This window comes from Podarcis raffonei, chromosome 14 (genome assembly GCF_027172205.1).
Source record: "Podarcis raffonei isolate rPodRaf1 chromosome 14, rPodRaf1.pri, whole genome shotgun sequence".
Lineage (NCBI taxonomy): Eukaryota > Metazoa > Chordata > Lepidosauria > Squamata > Lacertidae > Podarcis > Podarcis raffonei.
In genome coordinates, this window is record NC_070615.1 from 23,067,346 (window position 1) to 23,081,720 (window position 14,375).

General features: G+C 44.9%; 1 long non-coding RNA gene across 1 annotated transcript; it reads right to left on the reverse strand.

The window, feature by feature from the left end:
- Window positions 1-5,687: 5,687 nt before the first annotated feature.
- Window positions 5,688-13,891, reverse strand: LOC128401927 (uncharacterized). The gene is made up of 3 exons (XR_008327572.1): window positions 13,755-13,891; window positions 12,368-12,484; window positions 5,688-6,730 (listed from the first exon to the last, which is right to left on the reverse strand). It is a non-coding gene; the product is annotated as an uncharacterized LOC128401927 (long non-coding RNA).
- Window positions 13,892-14,375: the final 484 nt, after the last annotated feature.

Sequence of the window (14,375 nt, forward strand, 5' to 3'; positions counted from 1 at the left end):
ACTGGCAGATAAAGCCCGGAACAACTAGGATACATTCAAAAGTGTTACTTTGAACTTAAAGGGAGAAAAAGACGTACTAGTGCTATACACTCCCAATGTTTATACAGTGGTACCTCTGGTTAAGAACTTAATTCATTCTGGAGGTCCGTTCTTTAGCTAATGGGGCCTCCCACTGCTGCCGCGCCGCCACACAATTTCTGTTCTCATCCTGAAGCAAACTTTTTAACCCGAGGTACTATTTCTGGGTTAGTGGAGTCTGTAACCTGAAGTGTCTGTAACTTGAAGCATCTGTAACCCAAGATACCACTGAATTATGTCCACCAAGAACAGGGTCTTTAGTGTTGTGGCACCTGCCTTTTGGAATGCGTTCTCATTGAGCATGAGACATTGTCATTTAGATATAACACTCACCTGTTATCTCAGGCTTTACCCTGAAGGGTGATCCAGCTATACTGATGTATTAATCTGCTCTACAGATTTGTACTTGCTTTATGAATGCAATTTTATTGTTGACTTTATGCTGTCCACCACCATAGTTTTAATAACTGCTGATTTGTTTCTGTCTAACTCCATTCTTGAAGGGCTTCCTATAAAGTATCGTGTAGTGATTTAACAATAAAAACATTAATAATAAAAACCATTTCTTAAACATTTTCATAGATAACAACAATTGAAACAACTTCACATGTATAAACAATTTCACGTATAAAAACAATTTTATTCTAAGGTACTTTATAGGGAATTTTTATTTTGCAATTTAAAAATAATAATACAAGAGGTGCCTGGAGCAAGCATGGCTAGGCCCTGTGGGAGCTCCATGGTCCTGGCAGCTGCCCAGAGATCCCAAGGACTGATGCCAGTCCTAATGAACCCCCTGCCCCATTACTGCTGATTGCTACTTTTAAATAAATGCATGAAGGCCTGAGTGGAAACCCTAAAAATATAGTCACCATTTTTCACTAACATTTTCTGAAGTGGTTGAAAAAGGCAATCCTTTCTGCCAATTAATGGTTTGCCCTCGTTCTCAATTGCCCTCGCCAAATCTGATGGATTGTGACTTCATTTACTAACATGTGGTGACATCATTGCATCCAACAATGTCATGACAAGATGTTTCGGCTGTGGGCTGGAGTTTCTTTCCACTTCTACACTGCATGCGCCTACTTTTCATGAGACATATCCGTGCTAGTTTCCCGCAGCTCAATGAAGTTTACGACAAAAACACCCAGATGTAACAATACACACAAAACGAAAGAATGAGGTTGGGAATGCATGTTCAGGTATGCACCTGAAGACCCATCTGATTGAAAGTGATATAATGCTCCTGCCTTGATACCCTGACACATGCGCACACAAATAGAGTGAACCAGTGCATGGTAGCATCACTGTTGCCAGAGCAGTTGCGGAGGCAGCAGGAACCATTTCCCCCCTTCCTATGTTGTTCTGTTTGCTTCCTGTGACATCACTGCAAATGCAAACCTGAGTGGCTGCACTGGCGAAGGAACGGAGTGGGGTGGGGTAGCGCACCGCCCCCGGCACCATCAGGTAGGGGGGTACCATCACGGCTGCCCCCCAGACACGTGCCACACCCCCAGTGCGCCGGGTGCCATGCCCCCATGGACAGTGTGCCACACCCCCATGACGTGTGCCATGCCCCCGTGGGTGACATACCACGCCCCCAGACGTGTGCCACACCCCATGGGGTGGCATGCCACACCCCCAGGATGCACACCAGCCATGCCCCCGGCTGCTCTCCACACCTGGTGCCAGAGCATGCAGCTTCGCCACTGAGTGGCTGTATGGCTCCAGGACATTCATCACATAATCCCTTATCGGTTGGCATCACTGGGAAGCTTGGTTTCAAAACTTTCGCCAGAGCAGCAACACTCTAAGAAAGCAGGAGATGTTAAGCACTGCAAAGAGCAGTGGGGAACAAGCACCGTTTGGAAGGCTTTCACGGGACTTTATGCCTTCCAAAAGCTCCCCTCCCCCCTAACTGTTACACCCCTTGACCATATTAATGCCAAGTTTAGTAGTCGGCACTTCTCAACGAGCTGAGAAATTTTGTTATATTGAATAAGTTACACAGTGCAGCATAAAAGAGGTTCGGAATCTACAATATCTATACGCTGCTACTACCTCTGGGAACCTGCCGTTGTTATTAGATTACGCTACACAAGATTAGTCCAGTCAATAAGGGATTTGTTATACGCGGCCTGCCATCTGAAATACCTGGCTGTGGGTGGGGGCTTTCTCCCCCGCTGAATTCCATCAGGACCACCTCGGAAGAAGCTTCGGTTAAATATCTTCACAGATCATAAAACTGGCAAGCTACTCTGCCACATAGTTTCCATGCTAGAGACAGAGGGACTAGATAAAGTGATCTACAGTTGTGCCACGACAGGCGTGAATTAGAGATAAACAGAAGTTATTGAATCAAAAGCCACCAGCACACCTGTACATTTAGAATGACACCTCACCTTATCTCACTAGATCACATGCCGATTCCCTTGTTACCTGAGCTAGGGGGGAATGTGAACTTTGCAAATTCCCATATCGCTTGTCCTAATGCACACCTCTCAATCTAATGTTTCCAGCAGATCCGGAAAAAATATGTGTCATGCTAATCCAAATGTTTTGATGTCATGCTTGCCACTGTTTATTGGGGATGGGGTCCACACTTAGCTCAGTTCACATTTAAAGATGAATCTGATTTGCACTTCCTGAAGCAATATGCAAACCAAAAAGAGCTATCACTTAAAAGTCACATTTCTGCAGAATTTGCTGCGCACTTCTCCAACCAAGAAATGTGTGCAGAAATGCATTTATTCAGTAATGTGTGCATAAAAGTGCGTGTATTCATGAAAATAATATACAAAATGCATTCTATTTGGATAAAATGTTTGCAAAAGAAAAGAAAAATGTATATTTGGCAAAACAGCACACAGAAGTGTCTATTGGTGGGAAATGCCTATAAGAAAATATGAAGAGTGCTGCTGGATCAGATCTAGTCCAGCATCCTGTTCTCACAGTGGCCAACCAGATGCCCAATGGAAAGCCTGCAAATTGGACATGAGTGGAATAGCACTCTGCCCCCCTGAGAATCTCAGAAACTGCTATTCAGAGGCATAATGCCTAGGACACTAGCAGTAGAATACAGCCATTGTGGCCAGTAATCATTTCATTAAAAGGAAAGAATTTGCAACCTGATGTGGACATGTGGAAAACTAAATTTCAAGACTGGACATTTGAGAAAGCAATAGAAACCGAAATTGAGATATTTATCCACTCCTAGTGTTAATGCTTAAAAATATGTATTGATGTATTTCAATACCTACTTTGAAGGGGGGACACATTTGAATACAAATGAAGCTACATATTTAGATAGGTGTTTTGAGAGAATTCTTTTAAAAATTCTCAAATTAACTCAAATTAACTCAAAAATGGGATGGGACTGAATTATGGATAAAAATATGTGACTTGGACAGGAAGAGAGAAGAATCATTTATTTTTCACATGACATGTTTCATGCTTCTGAATGGTCTTAAGCCAGGAGCAGATTTTTGAACCCCTGTCCGAACCTCAGCTATGCTAAATATAAAATAAAAAGAGCTCCATTGAATTTGTTGCTCCCTGAGTGGCACCACACAGATCCTGATATTTCAAAGGTATGAAAGTCCTATTGCTTCCATAGTCACCATGACATGGGAATGAATAGGAGTTGAAAGGACCGTGCTTAAGAATAGGCTTGCATTTTGCCCACAAGGTCGTTCCATCTCTTACATAAGCTCAACTTCCTCTGACTGACATTTTGGGAAAGGGGCCGAGGCAGACAGGTGAATGCAGATCAAAACAGATCTTGCAAAGCTTCCATTCTAAAGGTCAAGGTTGCCACTGGTTCTGTCATAGGGTTTTCAACCCAGCTAACTCCATGTTTCTCTCCTCTCCTATTTCGGAGGCAAAAAGAAACTGGGCACGGGGGAAGGACACACATTTGTGATGCATAAAATTGCACTTCCAGGACATGTCATCAAATAGGTCCTTCCTGTCTTGATCACCCATTTTATATCACACCAGTAAGAACCAACCTTAAGATAAATGTGGTTGCCTAGTTGGCTGGGTAAGGGCATCAGTCGGGAGCCTTCAACCCATGGGCTGAATTAGGCCCACCATAACTTCTCATTTGGTCCATAAGGCCATATCAGCCGAGCCAAGTCCACCTTCCCTTCCCCTGACATCATACATGTTGTCTGGTGAGGGGCAGGTAAAGAGGCACTTGCATCCAAAGATAACTGGCATAATTATGAGGTCAGGTGATTAACAGGTTTGGCAGCCCCACTCACCTGTCAAATTCAGTCCATACAGAGGTTTGCCACAGTTGATGGTGACAGTGATGGCTGTAGCTATTTTATGCTTTCTTTAATTAATGGCTCTGTTGCAGTTTGTGGAGACAGAAATCACAGGGGGTTGGACTAGATGATGCTCCCGGTCCCTTCCAACTCTTTGTTTCTGTGATTCTAACTCTGCTTTTCCTAGCATGCCAAAATCACAGTGGTTGACCTCTTACACAGTGACAACAAGTGTGTTCATGACATTCAGTGGAAGGGAGGAACTTACAATAAAACCATAAATGCCTGAGGCCCCTAATCAAGTATTTAAAAGGCTCATTCTCAAGGTTAATACTTCTTAAAAGGTAAAGGTATCCCTGACCGTTAGGTCCAGTCACGGATGACTTTGGGGTTTTGCGCTCATCTTGCTTTACTGGCTGAGGGAGCTGGCGTTTGTCCGCAGACAACTTCCGGGTCATGTGGCCAGCATGACTAAGCCACTTCTGGTGAACCAGAGCAGTGCACGAAAACACTGTTTACCTTCCTGCCAGAGTGGTACCTATTTATCTGCTTGCATTGGCATGCTTTCGAACTGCTAGGTTGACAGGAGCTGGGGCCGAACAACAGGAGCTCACCCTGTCACAGGGATTCGAACCGCCGACCTTCTGATCAGCCCCACTCAAAGTCCATCAACTTCACTGGGTAACCTTGGTCCAGTCACTGCCCTTCAGCTTAATCTACCTCACAGGGTTGTTGTTGGGGTGAAATGGGAGTGGGGAATTATAGACACCACCTTGAGCTGCTGGCAGGAAGTGGAGGTAAATCAATTAAATAAAAATAATGCAGTTTGGTAGTCAGATGTCTTAGGAAATTAAGAGTTGTGATCATAACTCATTTCTGGCCTCTCTGACTAAGATGCTGTTATGGGCATAGTACCCTGTTCATGTACTATCCAAGGCAAGGCAAGAAGATGACGGAATTTTCTTTGTCGACTATTTACCAAGCGTATTGTTGATAGTGGATCTGCCCTGAGCTTCCTGGATGCTGAAATGCTGAACTCCAAGCCTGGTGTTTGGCTAAAATTCAGGTACCAGGCCGAAGGTCAAGGGAGTTGGCCAGTGGACTCTGGAGTCTAGTTGAGCTCCATCTTCATAATTAAAGCAATAATTTCTGACAGCAGTGGAATCCCCGGAGCAGTTAATGATTGTCTGGTGGGGTTGTAAACCCTGAGGCATAGCTGAGGACTTTTAATCCAGCTGGTCATTAACTGGCTGGAAATGTCTGACCTGGAAGGTCACTCTGTTGCTATTTTAAATCATGAAAATATAACCAAAGAAAAATGTAACACAGAGAGGAAAATAAGTCAATTGACATTTAAAAAATAAAATAAATGTAGATATTGAACAAGGAGAAACGCGGGTCTTGGTTATAGCTGTTTGAGGAATATATTAAGGCCAGATTATTTCTAACTTGTCCAGCCTTTTATAAAAGGAAATGTGCCTCTGAATACCAATTGATGGGAATACAAGCAGGGGAGGGTATTGTTGCACCCAGGTCCTGCTTTCTAGACATGGGCCTGAACAGTTTCCTCTTTGCTCCACCTCTTTCCCCAGGAAAGCCCTCTCTTTAGTGCTAAATGGGAACAAGTGGCCATCTGTGGAAACCCCAATTGCCATTTGTTCTAATTCAGTGCTGAACCATGGGTTGTCCTGGGGGAAAGTGGTGGTGCAGGTGGAAGTCTGGAAGAGCCCTGATCCTCCTTTAAAGGCCAGTTGCCATTGCCCAATTCCATGGGATCATCAGGGTCCCTGAGAAAACAAGCCATAATGGCAGGATCTTGGACAGCTCCAGAGAGCCACGCTAAGGCAACTGCAAGAGACACTGTCTCCGCAGGGAGCAAGAGCCAATGCCTTATATAGACTGACCAGGCCTGAAGCGTTCCACCTCCCTGGAGGAGCTGGCTGGCTGGCTGGCTGGTTAAAGGGCTTTCCCCTTATTCTGTAGCTGTTGAAAGGCTGGGGAGACAGAGGTTCTGTGGTGGTGCGGACACATCCTCTGAGTCAGAGGACAATGGCAGGGCTGTGTCTTCTGCAGGAGGGTTCAAAATACAGGGTGGTTCTCCCCTCAGTGAAGCTGCCTAAACCTCATTCTTATCAGAGTCCTCCACTGCACACATTAAGGAACTTGGGTCATGACAGGGAGCCATTCTAGAGAAGAAGAGGTGGTCGCTGAGGGTTGTCCAGTAAAGGTTAAGCCTCATTGCCTACACCTATAATTTTTTGGCAGTTTATGGAAGAGCCGTTGGAGATAGGAAAAGAGACTAGGCAAGAAACTGTCCTTGAGAAGGAGGTCCAGTTCTTGAGGTTGCTTCAATTACTGGTTGTGTAAGCTGCCTTGCAGACCTGCAAAGGTGAAAGACAGGAAACAACTGCATCAAACCAACAAACGATGGAGAAGGGTCATGGCTTATTCGTAGAGCATCTGCTTTTGCATGTAGAAGGTCCCATATTCAACCCATGGCATCTCCAGGTACATAGGGCTAGAAGTCTCCCATGCCTGAAACCCTGGAGAGCCACTGCCAGTCAGTGCAAGCCATACTGATCTACATGGACCAGTGGTTTGGTTACTTGTAAGGCAGCTCCCTAACTACCACTTTCTTTTAAAAAGGACTCTCCTGCCCCCACCACCCATGAATGGAAAATAGGGAAGGCAGAGCAAAGGATGGAAAGCATGACCCATATCCATCTGCAAGAGTAACAACAGAATTCATGAGCATCAAACAGTTGAGCACTGCTGATTGAGGAAGACATGAGACTGATAGAAACTTTACGGGGGGGGACTGGAAGTGGGGGAGAGAGAATGAAATGCATTGTGATCATTTCAGTACCCTCCGACTTTCCCGCTCTGGCTTCTCCCCCCTCCCCCTTTTTGTTTTGTTTTCCTAAAAGAGACATATGTCTCCATTGTCAGTTCAGTTTCCTGTGTTTAACCCTTGATATATCTTGCCTGATTACGGCTAATAAAGCTTGACAATCGGAGGGTTAATCCAGACGTTGGTCTCCTGATTTCTTCTCAGGAAACAGCCTGTCCCTGAGAGCTTTCTGGCCTGCTGCAAGGCTATATCCCCCCAGGGTGCCATCGGAGCCAAGCACCACTCTGCTCCTATTGTCTGCCAAATGGGCACCAATTAAGTCAACTGTTCTCCAATTAGAATTCGGAGGAATTTATCTTGTTTGTCTTGTGTTCCAAAGTCCTCAGCCAAAAGGGGCCATTTATTGGAGTTGGTTACACAGACGTGCGCACACAGAGTGGTGGTGCTGGGGTGGGGGGAGAGATGAAATAAATAAATAGAAGGCCTCCCTTGCAACACGATACTCCTGGGTTTTTCCGGCCATCCATTCACACGGCTTAATTCAGGGATGTGTGACGGCGAGGCCCACTGGCCTCGAGGGAGCTTTTATCGGCAAGCGGATTTGTACAGGATACCCGACTGACTGCAGCTTTAGGTATGTTCCATTTAGTAAAACTTTGTCAGCGCCATTAGGCAGACACCACCATCAACACCGAGGTGAATTAAAGGAAGAAACACAATTTCCTTGGGACATAGCTGATCTGATAATATCTAACTTTGTCTTCCAGAAATGCAAGTACTTTTGGGGGAGGAAAGGAACAGGGCCTTGCATTATCTTCATGGCAGGGCCGAAAAATTAGCTATAAGACTAATGGCCCAAGCAAGCTCAAATGCCCCCCAAGCCCACACATCCAAGTCTACAAAACTTTGAGCCCACCAAACTAAATGCACCGATATGTCATGCCTTGTATCTGAAACGAGCTTTGTACTAATCTAGGCAGGAAACCAAAAACAGGTGCTTTATTGAATCCCCTAGTGGGGTGCTGGTGGGCTCCATTTGGTCAGATGCCTGCAAATTTGTGCAAGCCTAATGCTCAGCCCATAAACTGTCAAAGGGAGATTTCCAATCAAGGTTGTGTTAAGTCTTTGCAGGGCTCATTGTAGAGCACATGTTTTATATGCAAAAAAATTGGTGTTCAATCCCTGCCTCCAGTAAGGAACACAGGAAACTGCCTTTTTCTGTGCCAGACCATTAATACTCCAAGCTCAGTATTGCCTACACTGACTAACAGTGGTTCCCCAGGTTTTCAAGCAGTATCACTCCTGGCCAGTGGCGTTGCATCCTTTGCCAGTGCCCGGGGCATGCACACACGTGCTGGGTGGGACCGGGGGCAGAGCGCAGAGGGTGAACAAAATCTGTCATGCCAGCCTAGCCCTCGCTGCCAAGTGGGCACAGGACGTGAAGGGTTCATGGGGCTGTGCTGCGCTGCCTGCCCACACAGCTGTGCAGAGGGGAGCCTGGCCAGTTGATGCAGTCCTTGGTGGGCACATTCCCTCAACATTGGCCGGGTGGCCATTCAGCAAGGGGGCCAGGGATACAGTAGCATGGCCAGGCCATGTTGTGGGACCCAGAGACTCCTGGAATCAGGCAGGGCAAATGGGGATGCCTGCATGGGAGTGCCTGATTTGTGCCCCCTCAAAATTGTGTGCCCGGGGCTACACTGCCCCTCCCGCTATGCCCCTGCTTCCGGCCCTACCTGGAGGTGCTTGGGATTGAACCTAGGACCTTCTGCATGCAAGACAGATGCTCTATGGCTGAACTGTGGTCTGTAATAATAATAATAATAATAATAATAATAATAATAATAATAATTTATTTATTTATATCCCGCCCTCCCCAGCTAAAGCCGGGCTCAGAACGGCTAACCACAGTAAAAATAACACAGTTTACATAAAATCATAATCATTTAATTGAAATACTTTGTAAATCAATTCATTCTAAAATAAATTCAGAGTCAAATTAATGGCAACCATTGGGCTAGAGTTCTATGAGGATTACAAAAGGAGGGGGTCAGACTGTGCCTCAGCCAAAGGCCTGGTGGAACAGCTCTGTCTTGCAGGCCCTGCGGAAAGATGTCAAGTCCCACAGGGCCCTAGTCTCTTGTGACAGAGCGTTCCACCAGATTAGGGCCATGGCCGAAAAAGCCCTGGCTCTGGTTGAGGCCAGCTTAACCTCCCTGTTGCCCGGGATCTCCAAGATGTTTTTGTTTGAAGACTGTAAGCTACCCATTTAAAGGATCTCAGACAGAAATCTCGGGACAGACTTCCTTCTGAGACATTATGGCAGTCAAAGTCTGACAGTGCTGCTCTAGGTATGTGGGTCATTGGCCTGACTCAGTATTAGGCAGGTTCAAATGTTCAAGCAGTGTGATGTTGAGGCCAGGCAGAAATGTAGGAAGCTGCCTTATACCGGGTCCAACCATTCATCCATCTACCTCAGTATTATCTAATCTGCAGAGGAATACAACTTTTGAGAAAGTGGAGGTCAGATTTCAGCTCAGCACTGGGTTTTAGACAGGGATTGCCAATCCTCCGAGTCCTTGCAACTTTGTGAGAAGTCTGCAAGCAGACTGCCGAGCTAGCTTCCTTCGATTCAGCAACGCCATTAAGAAACAGAAAATAGTTCCCCAGACAACAGCTTTAAGGAGGTTTACAAGATGAGATTTACTCCACTGCAACCCGCAACAGCACCAAAGCAGCATATTAGAAATAAATAGAGCAAGACCCGGCCTAAACAGCTTACACCTCACAGCAATCCTCTGCTAACTGGATTCATTTGGCATCAGAGGAAAGGGCTTCAGGCATTGTTTCCTGTTCAAAATATTCCTCGTGGGCCACCCAGGCAGATGGTGTGTGCCGCCTTCCTGATGCTGACTTTAGGGCAGCTGGTTGATAAGGCAATGGCCTTCAAGCCGGAAGCAGGCAGGTTAGAGCCCCTTCTGCACTCACCATCTGAAAGAGGGCTTGGGGACATCTCAACCTTTCATTTGATGGGGTTTGTGGGCACCATGTTCTGCATTCAGGGAGTTCCAGTTTCAATCCCCTACATCTCCAGATGAAAGGACTTCAGGCAGCAGATCTGTGACTATCCGTTTTCTCTGGTGCTGTGGATCATGAGCAGGCCAGTGCTATTGCACTCATGTCTTGATTTTGGGCTTTCCACTTGCGTTTGGTGAGAAGAAAATGCTGGACTAACGCTGAAAGAGGAAAGCGAGGGGTGGACCCAGGATCCTCTTTGACCTGATGCCCGCAGTGTTCTCTACCCGAGAGTATGGAGAGCTGCTGCCAGTCACCTGAAAATGTTACTGTTGTGGAATGTTCTTTTGTGCTCCAAAGCTTGGCTCCACTGTGGTTCAATTCCTTGCCATACTGGAACTTAGGAATATTCCAATCACAAGGAGGTCTTGAGTTGCATGATTGCTTCCCATGGCAAAATCATATACCCTCCAAATTGGTGACCAGATTCTTTGTGGCTGGTGAACATTGTGAGAGATGTGAAACCAGTTGAAGAATGGAAAGGGCTGTATCCTGTGTCTGCTATCTGCTAGTGTTAAGGACTTCTGCACTAGAAGACAGGTGAGGTTTAATGCGATGCAACAGAGGAACCCAACCCAGCAGTTGTGCTAGTGGGAACTCGCTGTGCAACAGGTTGTGCAATCTATTATGCAACAGAATTACTGGCAACTTGCTTATGAATGCTCTTGCGCAACAATCTTCTGCCAGCACAAAACATTGCACCGGTGGAACAACTATACTGCTAAGTGACTTTAACTTCATGCTACATTGGATACAACCCGAGGCTGGTATACCTTGAGAGCTGTGAAACTGGGTTTCATTCCAATGTATGCTGCGACATTTGAGAAGCACCAAGATCTCTGGGGAACAGGGTGCAAGCTGCCGTGTTTATAAATGCAATATCCTCAAAGCAATTGGGTATTCCAGTTGTTAATTCTGCTCACTGCTGAAGAAAGCGCCACTAAGTGTCTTTCATTTTCTTCAGCAAATACATAGATTCATACAGTTGCCAATGAAGGTAAAATGATTTCAGCAGGATTAATTCATTCAGAGGCACACATCTCACCATCCAGCTCCAAATGGCCCCCATGGCTACAGATCTCTCTGTGCACAACAGGAGTGGAGACACCAATAAGCGACACTTTTAATTTGCCACAACAGTTTTAGTGCTCCAATTCCTCAGCAGAATAATTGCCACCTGTTGAGCGTGCAGATGTCAAAACACACGGGAGGCCTCCCCTTCTCTCAAGACACACGGAGAGTTTCATTCTGTTTTGTAAACCTGTCAAGATTTATCACTTAGTCATGTTCTTATGTGCTAGGCTAGTTTACACAATACAGTTTTCCATGCTTGGGTCTGGTCCTTCTCGGATTTCTCCATTCCGGGGCTTGCTAAATTGACTTTATGAAGGCAAACTAGACGGGGAAAGGAAGCATGTGCTTGACTGCAGCTTGCATCCAGCTGATTAAATGGAAAGTGAAAGAAGCAATGTGCCATGCTCTGCCTAAAAGCCAGCAAGCTCTTAAGGAATGCTCTTCCCAGTGAGAGAACTAGCGTGGTACAGTGTGATTAAGAATAGATGCTGTGGATCAGGATCCACTCCCTCCCGAGAGAAGTTAGACTGGCTCCCTCCTTGCTGTCCTTCCACTGACAGCTGGAGCCATTCTTGTTCCAACAGGTTTTGGGGAACTGACTGCTTTTAATGAAAGGGCAGGTGCCGTGCTGTCTGTCTGTCTGTCTATCTATCTATCTATCTATCTATCTATCTATCTATCTATCATCTATCTATCTATCTATCTATCTATCTATCATCTATCTATCTATCTATCTAGTTTTAATCCAGTGCTATTTTTCTAGAAAAAGGGGAGCTGGAATTCACCATGAATGCCTCCCTTGTTCTCTTATAAAGGCAATGGTGCCCACCTGGGAGGTGCCGGAACTGAGTTCTGGTGAGTTCCAGCTGAAAAAAAGCCCTGATTCTATCAATGTTTACTTGCTTTTTAATGATTTGGGATTTCCCCTATGTTTTTAGCTGTTCTTATTTTTATCTGTAAGTCACCATAAGACCTTGTCAGGAAGAACGACAAGCATAAATAAATGTATAATAATCACCATCATCTGAAGGGAACACCCATGGAATCTTTAACTTTCATCATCATCATCCGCTGGGAATTGTCTGTGAGAGATCTCTAGTCTCCACTCACTGATCTATAGAGTTCTCATGATTCCCTAGGAAGAGATAATTTCTTGACAACAATTTTGAGTCACAGGCTGGCCCTTCTGACTTTCAACCAGCAGTTAACACATTTGTTCATCACTTTTTACACAAAAAAGCCTTAAAGGAACTTGAAATGCTCCCTCACAGTTCTTAACAGCTGATATTTACTTATTCATTTTTCTATACAGTCTTGTCCTTAGAATTGGGCTAAGCAAATAACTATGGATGTTTTGTTTTTATTTGTTTTCCCCATTCTGTTATATTTTATCACAGGAAGGTCAAAACAACGTACAAGAAATAGTGGAGCAAAGGAAATAGCCTTAGATTAAGAAGGCCACATTTGCACATTATGTTTGAAGCAGTATTATGCCACTTTAACAGTCATGGCTTTCCCCAAAGAATTTGGTGAATTATAGTTTGTTAAAGGTGCTGAGATTTGTTCAGAGACCTTTGCACCTCTCAGAGAGCTACGATTCCCAGAGCTCTCCCAGTTCTCTTTCCAGGGAACTCTGGAAATAGTAGCTCTCTGAAAACTCTCTAAAAACTCTCAGAACTCTTAGTGAACTACAGTTCCCAGAATTCTTTGTGGCCTTATAAAGTGACATGATACTGCTTTAAATGTATCACACTGCCTTATACATAAGGTGCAGATACAGCCTCAGCATAAGAGCCAACGCCTAGGGGCCGAGGTCCCTTGAGCCCCCCCCCATAAAATATCTGAGGGGGTGCCCCCCAACTTGATGGGCATTGATCGTAAAATGCTGTGAATGTGCTGCGTCTTGTGATTGATTATGCAGGGCGGGCCTTACCTGCCTCGCCCAATATTTTATTCCAGTTGGCACCCCTGAGCCCTCGTCAGACCAATTAGTCCACCCAGATCAGTATCATTGACACTGATTGACACTTGCTCGCCAAGGTTTCAGGCAGAAAACAATTTCCGGCCTTACCTGGAGACACCTGGGATTGAACCTGGGGCACTCTGTGTGCGAAGCAGATGCTCTACTGCCAAGCTATGGTCCTTCCCTTGTAGAAAGGCGTTTAGAAGCCACTAAGATTAATATTGATATAATGTCCCTATATTTCTCCTTGGCACCTGTTGAATTGTTGTACTTGCCCATTAGTACTCCATTTAACATCAGAAGCCAGTTAATAAATTCTTCTCCGCTGCATGGGAAATTGACTAAAAGACACAAAATTAGCTTTTAAATTTTAAAGAATTAAGATCTTTACAACTGACTGCTCCCTTCTCCTCTCCTCCGTAGATGTAGATAGATAGATTACCTTGAAAATGAACATCGTCCTTGCTTTCGCAACATGGAAATACATGCTTGTAAGATCTCCGGGTCTTTTCATTTTCAGTCTCATGTGTTGGATAGGAGGCTGAGGGAACAATAGCTACTCTTTCTCCATCCTTCCCCCTGGAGCAGTTCTCAAGCAGGGCGGGTGAGAGGAAGCAGGCTTGATCAGTTGTCTAGGCCAGTTTAGGCCCAAAAGGTCAAAAGGTTCAAGCTTTTGTACTGCAATGTTCCTTGGATTTCTTTGGGCTCTTTGTCTGGTAACAGATAAATAACTGGGGATTTTTATGCTCCTTCTGTTGAAATGCAAAGACGTCCCACTCCCAAATAAGAAACAACCAAAATTAGGTGTTTCCTGGGGTTCTCTTTGGCAACGCTGAATGATTTCCAACTCAAACGATGTGATTTGAACTCTACAGGTTTACTTCAGTGATAATCTTTAGCATTTAGATAGTGGCTTGGGGTGGCACCGATCACTTATTACAACAGTCCTGCAAGGTATGACATTATTATTAATATTATTATGATTTAATTGAGTTTCTATTAAAATGTTAATTATGACAAAAATGGAAGATTTACGTACAAACAAAAGGAAAGGAGAAAATAA